The sequence below is a fragment of the Schistocerca piceifrons genome, chromosome 6 (assembly GCF_021461385.2).
Source record: "Schistocerca piceifrons isolate TAMUIC-IGC-003096 chromosome 6, iqSchPice1.1, whole genome shotgun sequence".
Classification (NCBI taxonomy): domain Eukaryota; kingdom Metazoa; phylum Arthropoda; class Insecta; order Orthoptera; family Acrididae; genus Schistocerca; species Schistocerca piceifrons.
This window is the reverse complement of record NC_060143.1, coordinates 400436260-400446220: the sequence shown is the minus strand read 5'-3', so window position 1 is coordinate 400446220 and position 9961 is coordinate 400436260. Positions and strand designations below refer to the sequence as shown.

General features: G+C 45.1%; 1 pseudogene; it reads left to right on the top strand.

Annotated features, from left to right (window-relative positions):
* Positions 1-5101: 5101 nt before the first annotated feature.
* Positions 5102-5219, top strand: LOC124803670 (annotated as a pseudogene).
* Positions 5220-9961: the final 4742 nt, after the last annotated feature.

Below are 9961 nucleotides of genomic sequence, written 5' to 3'. Positions count from 1 at the left end.
TTACGTTCAAGCATTCATTTCGCGCGCTGTTTCTATATTTCAAACCAGCCGTACAATTTTTTAGTTACAGTTGATCGGAGTGTTAGAGCACCAAACAAGGATTCAGGAAAGTTCCGGGCAGAGAGAGGCCGGCTACGCAGTAGGGTATCATGTTACCCGTCGTCCGCTATTCGCCATCAGAGAAGCAGCAGCCACATATCCCGTATGTGCCGTAGGTTCCCTCCGGCCACAAAATTCGCTGTGCTGCTGCATGACAGTTGGCAGCCCTGCGAATCGCGTATCTCGGCGACGACGGGCAGGGTCGGTATTATGGACTCGATTTCCGGTCGGCACGGATGATCGCACGAGGAATAACTCATCGACGGCGGTATCTACACGGGAGCGAAGTGCGTATTGAATTGAATGATGTATGAGAGCTGACATGTCCACACTCTGCATATGATTATGGAATCCAGAATTATGAGCAGGGCTTTGTAATAGCTTTTGAAAGCCGAATGGCTTCATGTTATGTCATCGGCTGTTTACAGGCTCCCACTTAAAGAGTTAACAAACTCTAAATTTTATACTTACTGTAGATATTACTATTATTATATTTCACAACAATTATTAGCGTGATTACTGTCAGGTATTCTTATGATTATGATGATACAGTAGTTTGCTTAGAAGCTTCATGCTACCCACGCTTGTTTCCGTCACATATGGGTGAAGTGCGGCACGAAGTGTCATCACACCCATCTCCCTACAGCGACATTATGCAGTCCACTTAGTTTCGTGGCTTAAACAAGTGCTATGCAGCGATTAATTTTTTCGTTTCGTATCTTTTGCAGTCGATTAACAGATCGCTTGAGCAAGCTATTTTTATTAATTGCTTATTTAGTCTTACCAGATTGGCCCTCCTTGCATCTGACGACGTACAGCCCCTACCAAAAATACTACAGAACATTCTCGATAGTAATAATAATAGTACATTATTGTTATTGTTATTTTGCGCATTTAGAGTGATACACACTTATCAGCAGAACATTATGACTGCCGAATTACTGTCGATATAAATCCGTCCAGGCTATAGCAGCGTCACCTGGCGAGGAATTATTGCAAGCCAGACACACGCACGGTGCATGTAATATCAGTTAGCATGGTGTCCGTTTGTAGAATGGGGAAGGCGTGCGATCAATCTGGATTTGACCGAAGGCTGATTGCGATAGCCCGGAGGCTCGGCACAAGCATTATCGGATGTTCAAGGAGTGTTGTGGTGAGTGACTTCAACACGTGGCGAAACCGAGGTGATACCACGTCCTGACGTCGTGGCGTTAGCGGCCACCCCTCATTGCAGATGTCGGATGTCATAGGCTGGGCATACTGGTAAAACAGGACAGGCGGAGAATTGTGGCGGAACTAACACCAGACTTTAATCCTGGGCGGAGTACAAGTGTGTCTGAACACACAGTGCACCAAACACTCCTAACGACGATCTCTGCAGCCGAGAACCGATGCATATGCCAACCATGACATCGGCAACTACGATTAAAGTAGGCACGTGACCATCGGCACTGGAAAAAAAAAAAATGGTTCAAATGGCTCTGAGCGCTATGGGACTTAACATCTGTGGTCATCAGTCCCCTAGAACTTAGAACTACTTAAACCTAACTAACCTAAGGACATCACACACGTCCATGCCCGAGGCAGGATTCGAATCTGCGACCGTAGCGGTCACGCGGTTCCAGACTGAAGCGCCTAGAACCGCACGGCCACACCGGCCGGCTCGGCACTGGACTTTGGCGCAGTGGCAGAACTTTGCATGGTCTAATGAATTCCGATTCATCAGGGTGATGGGAAGTCGCGAATCCCTCATTTACCAGGGGAACAACTCCTTCACACCTGTACCAATTGAAGCACTGAAAAACATAAGAACACAAAGCACAGACACAAAGTTTTAGAACAACAGATGTCTGTGAAAATGTAAATTCTAGGCAAACCACCAGTTTCGCTTGTTTTTTGAGCAGTTCTCAATATCCCATATTCCTTATAAAAACAAAGTACCCGTATTATGTTATAAAATTCTATTTAATAATTAGCATATCTATTGTTAATGTTAATCCACAAAATTTTCATATGTATCCTAGTGGAAACAGTGTCTTTTGGACTGCTGCGTAGTTTGGAATTAATTTGAAATTGGACTCAGGATATAAAGAGCACACACGATGATGACCTGTACCAACGCTTCATTGTCCTCGTTATCATAATTTTCATTAACCACTCTCTCTGGCTTGAGGTTCACATAAAACTGTCTGTTCACTTTAGGCAGGAAGTCTAGTAGTTTGGTTAAGTGCATGTGTTGGGGGTTTGATCTAATAGTCTCGTTAAGTCTTGGTGTTTCTGAGTTGATATTTGCCTTCCACCTATGTATTTGGGTATCAGATGTTACAAGGCATTTACAGACGGTGGGGAAATAAACTGTGGTCCCCCTCAATGTCACTGAAGAAAATGGTGGGGTCCCAGTACCCCAGTGAAGAATATGTTACTTTAAACAAAAGATTGTGGCAGTCTGTTAAAAACATCATCAATATAACATTTCTTTAATGCACATTGTTACCACGAACATCAACTTTTGATTTTCTAGTGAGGCCGGTAACACTCTTAAAAGTTCTGAAATATTCAGCATCCATTTTACAAACTGGAATGCTTAAACCATGGAGTGTGAGATTATGGAGAGATTTTCCTTCTAGAGCCTCCAGGTTTTATAAAGAAATGGACGTCTGTGTAGCCAGTGAGCGTTCCTACACCAATGAAAATGTGTGGTTTGGATCCATTTGAAAGTGAGTGCCAGAGAAATCGCCGAGACAGCTTTTTGCAAATATTGATGTATCTAGTGTAGGAGTGCAGCACTGATAAAGCTGGTTAACCCTAAGATTGACAGATATCAGAAGCGTGCATACACGCTAAAATCTCAAAATCGGCCAAAGTGTACTTTAGGCCCATGTGATTCTCATCGCCTCAATTATTCATTTTTAAATTAGAGATGTTTATCAAATAGATGTATCATAAATTTGCAGTATCTTTTGCTAACGTTCATTAAAAACGAAAGTGTAAAATACTTTTAAGATTTTAATCTAATTGTGTAAAACCTTAAGTCTGGCGCGTAATTAGGGCGCAAGGGGACGATAGGATGAACATGAAAAGTGAGAGGATTCGAAGGTGGACAGAATCCTGTGGTTCTATCTCTTTCGAGTCGTTTCTGAATTTGGAGCTGCTCCCGGGCGTATTCATTTCCTGGCGAAGGCTATCTGACATTAAATAATGATGGTCGGTGCTACGTTTCCCCGGATATTTGCAGAGAGACACCGGAAATGCAGTTTATGCATCGCAATTATGTAAGAAATAATTAATAACTACAGTAAGCTGCATGTACTGTCGTAGACCCCAAGCAATTCACGCCTCATACAGTATTGTGACATCTGGAAACCCATATCCTCTCAAGTCTCTCTCTCTCTCTCTCTCTGTCTCCCCCTCCCCCCCATCTCTCTCTTTCTCCGTCTTCCCCTTCCCATCCCCCCCCCCTCTCTCTCTCTGTCTAATACACTTGCCACCACACACACACACACACACACACACACACACACACACACACAATGTATGCGCCTGCTAGTTCTCGCTGTTACCAGTACCCAGCACCCATCATTAGCGGTGCAAGAAAAAAACAGTTTCCGTGTGTTCCTCCCCTCCGAGGCATAGTCAGCTTCAGTCGCATCTCTTACTTGTGGGGTAGAAGTATTGATTATTCAGCACACCTACTTTAAAAATTTTTTTAGTGTTATTTCATTCTTCCTGAAGTAGTAATTCTGTGTGTTTACCTTCAAAAATTGCTTTCATTTGTGTGTCTTACCAATAAATTTAGAGATTACTTCCGGGACTGTACAAATGGGCTTTAAAATATGATACGGGATATGGAATGACACATTACTGCGCGACCTTTCCTTGGATTAGAACAAGTTATTATGTAGAGTTCATGTAAATTGCCCTGGACATGATGTAATTCCATTAACTCTGTTAACTAACTTCTTTAACAAAGTTGCGTATCAACACGCTCCAGAGAGTTCATAGTATGGAACTGGGGACCTAGAAACGACCGTGAGGCCTCGTCCCCACCACAGCCCTCAGTGGTTCACAGCCCCACGACCAGTCCACTCACCCCACCGCCGCCCCACACCGAACCCAGGGTTTTTGTGCGGTTCGGCCCCCAGTGACCCCCCCCCCCCCCCTGGGAATGTCTCACACCAGACGAGTGTAACCCTAATGTTTGCGTGGTAGAGTAATTATGGCGTAGCGTACGTGGAGAAAGTGTTTACGCAGCAATCGCCGACATATCGTAACTGAGGCGGAATAAGGGGAACCAGCCCGCATTCGCCCAGGCAGATGGAAAACCGCCTTAAAAACCATCCACAGACCGACTGGCACATAGGCACTCGACAGTAATCCGCCGGCCGGATTCGTGCAGGGGACCGGTACCCCTTCCCGCCCGGAAAGCATTGCATTAGACCGCACGGCCAAGCGGGCGGGCTCCAGGAAGGGTAGTGAAATATACAAACAGCGATAGTGGAAGAGAAAGAAGTACTGGATGAATACAGAGCAGTGTGGAATGGAACCCTGTTCCCAGTTCTAAAAGAACAATCAGAAGATCGAAGCACACACACACACATACACACACACACACACACACAATACCGTCCCGGGAGCTGCGCCCTTTCTGCCTTGAGACGTGCGACTTGGGCCCATGAGCGCGAGGCGGTGTCGGCTGGCCGCTTTGTTTACTGGCATCGACCCAGGCGGCGGCTCTGCGCTTGGCGGAATCCGTGGCCCAACCCCTGCCCGTATTCCCGGAATGCCCCTACCGCCGCCGCCGCCCCTGGGGGCCATGACTTACCTGCTGCGCCGCTGCAATATCTTTCTCCTCTTCTGCTTACTTCCTTATTATTGGCCTATGGCGAATACTAGGAACAGTCCAAGATTCGACAGCAAAATCATACGGATACATGCAACAAATTTTAATACATAGGTTGGACCTACCTCTATTCGTTATTTATCTGTTTTATAACGAATTCATGCCAACGGCCTTACGGCAGTGGTAACACCGGTTCCCGTCAGATCACCGAAGTTAAGCGCTGTCGGGCTGGGCTACAATTTGGATGGGTGGTCATACGATCTGCCAAGCGCTGTTGGCAAGCGGGGTGCACTTAGGACTTTTGAAGCAAACTGAGGAGCTACTTGACTGAGAAGTAGCGGCTCCTGTCTCGGAAACTGACATACGGCCGGGAGAGCGGTGTGCTGACCACATGCCCCTCCATATCCGCATCCAATGTCACCTGTCGGCTTAGGATGATACGGCGGCCGGCCGGTACTGTTGGGCTTTCATGCCCTGTTCGGGAGGAGTTTTAGTTTTTATAACAAATTCATACGAGTCCTTTAAGGTTAGCTAATAACATAGCTATCTTCAGATGTGGTGGTGTAGAGGAATGTTGAAAATTAAGTGGACATCTTAAAGACTGGTAGCTGAGAAAGAGCTTTAACATAAGAAATGCAGTTAAATTAATTGTCGTCTCTCTTTTAAAATTCTTTGGAAATCACAGTATACCTCCATTTCTCTCTACTTGAAAACAGGGACAACTGAAAACTGTATGATCAGCGGAAACTTGTTACCCACATACACCGATTAGTGTGTTAACATGTCCTACTCCAGGCAGATGTTTGGGATATGAACCATTACCAGTTAATAGATGCACCACCCCTCCTATAGCTTCAGCCGAGCGTGGTGGTGGTAAGTTCCTATGGGAGGCTTCAAATGGCTCTGAACACTATGGGACTTAACATCTGTGTTCATCAGTCCCCTAGAACTTAGAACTACTTAAACCTAACTAACCTAAGGACATCACACACATCCATGCCCGAGGCAGGGTTCGAACCTGCGACCGTAGCAGTCTCCTATGGGAGGAAACTCCAACCGGCTTCTTTGAGCCCAACTACACGTCCTCTCTCAGATGCTGACATTTGGGTTTCTGCGAGGCATAATGACTGTCCAACTCAGATCACGGAATGAAATTCGGAAAGACTTTATGTCGTGGTATCGACCTATCCCGTGTTTACTATCCTTGGCAGATATACAGGGTGAGTCACCTAACGTTACCGCTGGATATATTTCGTAAACCACATCAAATACTGATTAACCGATTCCACAGACCGAACGTGAGGAGAGGGGCTAGTGTAATTGTTTGATACAAACCATACAAAAATGCACGGAAGTATGTTTTTTAACACAAACCTACGTTTTTTTTTTAAATAGAACCACGTTAGTTTTGCTAGCACATCTGAACATATAAACAAATACGTAATCAGTGCCGTTTGTTGCATTGTAAAATGTTAATTACATCCGGAGATATTGTAACCTAAAGTTGACGCTTGAAACCTCCGACGTTCAGCTGCGTGTTGTAACAAACACGGGCCACGGTCGGCGAGCAGCATCTGCAGGGACATGTTTACGATGACGACCGTGTTTACGAGTGTGGCTGTAGTGCACTGTTGTGGTTTGGTCTAGCTGTCGCAGTGTCCGCATGTATTGCTTGCTGCTATTGTTATTCTGCATTCGTCTCCGCACGCAGACCAACTTTAGTACACCGTGTTAACAGACTTCTGTGATAGTGTAGTGTTGTAGGAACTGTGACCATGGTGTATTCGAACTCTGAAAAGGCGGAGATGATACTCATCTATGGCGAGTGTCGACGAAATGCAGCTGAAGCCTGCAGGGTGTATGCAGAACGGCACCCGGACAGAGAGCATCCAACGTGCCGCACATTGCAAAACATCTACCGCCAACTGTATGCAAAGGTATGGTCGTAGCACGCAAACGGGTCTGTAACAGGCCCGTCACAGGAGAAGCGGGTGCAGTTGGTGTGTTAGCTGCTGTTGCCATGAACCCACACATGAGTACACGGGACATTGCGAGAGCCGGTGGACTGAGTCAAAGTAGTCTCATGGGCATACTGCATCGTCACCACTTTCACCCGTTTCTTGTGTCGCTACATCAGTAATTACATGGTGATGACTTTAATCATCGAGTGCAATTCTGTCAATGGGCATTAACAGAGAATGCGTTGCAGTTCTACCTGTATACCGATGAAGCGGGTTTCACAAACAAGGTGCAGTGAATCTACGGAACATGCATTACTGGTCCGTGGACAATCCTCGCTGGCTCAGACAGGTGGAGCGACAGCGACCGTGGACTGTAAATGTATGGTGCGGAATCATTGGCGACCACCTCATTGGTCCTCACTTCATTGCAGGGGCCCAAACAGCTGCAACATACATCGCGTTTCTACAGAATGATCTGCCAACGTTGCTCGAAAATGTCCCACTGGAAACGCGTCGACGTATGTGGTATCATCATGATGGTGCACCTGCACATTCCGCAATTAACACTAGGCTGACCCTTGACAGGATGTTCGACGGGCGTTTCATAGGACGTGGAGAACGCATAAATTGGCCAGCCCGTTCTCTTGATCTTACACCTCTGGACTTCTTTCTGTGGGGTACGTTAAAGGAGAATGTGTACCATGATGTGCCTACAACCCCAGAGGATATGAAACAACGTATTGTGGCAGCCTGCGGCGACATTACACCGGATGTACTGCGGCATGTACGACATTCATTACGCCAGAGATTGCAATTGTGTGCAGCAAATGATGGCCACCACATTGAACATCTATTGGCCTGACATGTCGGGCCACACTCTATTCCACTCCGTAATTGAAAACGGAAACCACATGTGTACGTGTACCTCACCCCTCATAGTAATGTACATGTGCGTCAGTGAGAAAGACCAATAAAAAGGTGTTAGCATGTGGACGTAATGTGCTGTTCCAGTCTCTTCTGTACCTAAGGTCCATCACCATTCCCTTTGGATCCCTACGTAATTCGGTGCTCTCCAATACACACGATCGAACAGCGGAGGAGTGGCACTGAACCGTCAACTTTAGGTTACAATATCTCCGGATGTAATTAACATTTTACAATGCAACAAACGGCACTGATTACGTATTTGTTCATATGTTCAGATGTGCCAACAAAACTAAGGGGGTTCCATTTGAAAAAAACGTAGGTTTGTGTTAAAAAACATACTTCCGTGCATTTTTTTATGGTTTGTATTAACCAATTACACTAGCCCCTCTCCTCACGTTCGGTCTGTGGAATCGATTCGTCAGTATTTGATGTGGTTTACGAAATGTATCCGGCGGTAATGTTAGGTGACTCACCCTGTATATGTATGCAGAGTTCTGCTCAAGGTTCGTACATCCTTTTGTCGTGCGTATTGATAAACTGCATACTAATTTTTGATTTTTGTTTGTTTCAGGTGAGTACACTGGACTCTTCTATTGAAGAAAGTAAAAAAGCCACGGCTGTAAGTAAATGGATTGCGTTTTGATATTCATGACCGGATAGCCTGTGTGAATAAATAATTTACAGATTACAATTTATTTTCGCGACATGATTTATTGCTGTTTTTTCCTTTTTTTCCAAAGAAAGTTAGTAACACTAAAGCACGATAAAAACGTTGAGCAGTTGCAGTCGCACATGCAAGTATGTCTTTAGGAATGCACAGATCTCACCAAATAATAGCTGTGGTTCGTCCAACGAAGACGAAACTGAAGATCATCAGCATTGCAACAGTATTCCACTACTACGAATTCTGGTAACTCATATCCTAAGTGCCTAAGTAGATCAAATTTTTGCAGCAAGTTTCCTTACAAGAATGACTAAAGTTAGTTACAGTTCTGCTTTTGCCGTCCTTACCTGCATGAGTATCAATTTGTGACCAATCTGCATCTTCGGGTTCTGTTCCTTCTTTCTTTCTTCCTTCCATCCTTCTTCTTTTTCTTCGAGTGTATTAACCTAGGTAGTGCAAATATATTTGAAATAAAATTTTCGGTTAAGTCCCAGTATAACTAGACTCAAATTTCACCCGTAGTTCATGGGAGGGGAAGTGGTCAGTGCATAATAGGCTCCAGCATTTTGCTACTGATGTAAGAAATCTAAGGCGCCAATATAATTTAAGAACGTTAATTCTCTACCTCAGACGTCAAGTGTATAGCACTCCCATTGAAAGTGGCTGAAAATGTGCAGAAGCGAATCGCGCAGCCTTGTTAATCTTTATGACTAGATCGGGGGGGGGGGGGGGGGGGGAAGAATTCGTAACTCACCGAAGAGGCGAGTGCACTATTGCATCCAAATGCGAAGACGTCACGTGGTACACCTCTTTGAACAGGTAGGAGTGTACATAGAGTAAATTGTAATGGGTCACTTGCTGAACTAGAATAGTATTTCATTTTAAAGTAGGTCGTGGCAGAAATTTGTGTCTAATTAAATGGTGACTTAATTGAAAGTTTACGTTGCAAACACATTTGTACTAACTAGGACGACAACTGAACTCGTGACAATATATGTATATGGAGTTCTCTCGCGTGCGGACTTACGTTTACTGGAATGCTGTTGATTCTACTGTCGTATAGTTTCACTCTTGTCACTTTCCGCTGACATCGATTTGTTTGTAGAATCATGGAACATATTTTGTGTTTAGACATAATGACCTGTCTACACTCTGAGAAGCTCATCTGCAGAAACCAGCACAGTTTTAGGAAACACTGGCCATGAGAGACACAGATGGCCCTCTTTGTGCATGATTTACAACAGGCTCTAGATACCGGCTCCCAGGTTGATGCTGTGTTTCTCGATTTTCGAAAGGCGTTCGACTCAGTTCCGCACTGTCGCTTGCTAAAAAAAGTGCGCGCTTACGGTCTATCCGATGACATATGCGGTTGGATAGAAAGTTTTCTAACAGACAGGCGGCAGTATGTCGTCCTGAACGGGGTGACTTCAACAGATACAAGCGTAACTTCAGATGTGCCCCAGGGCAGCG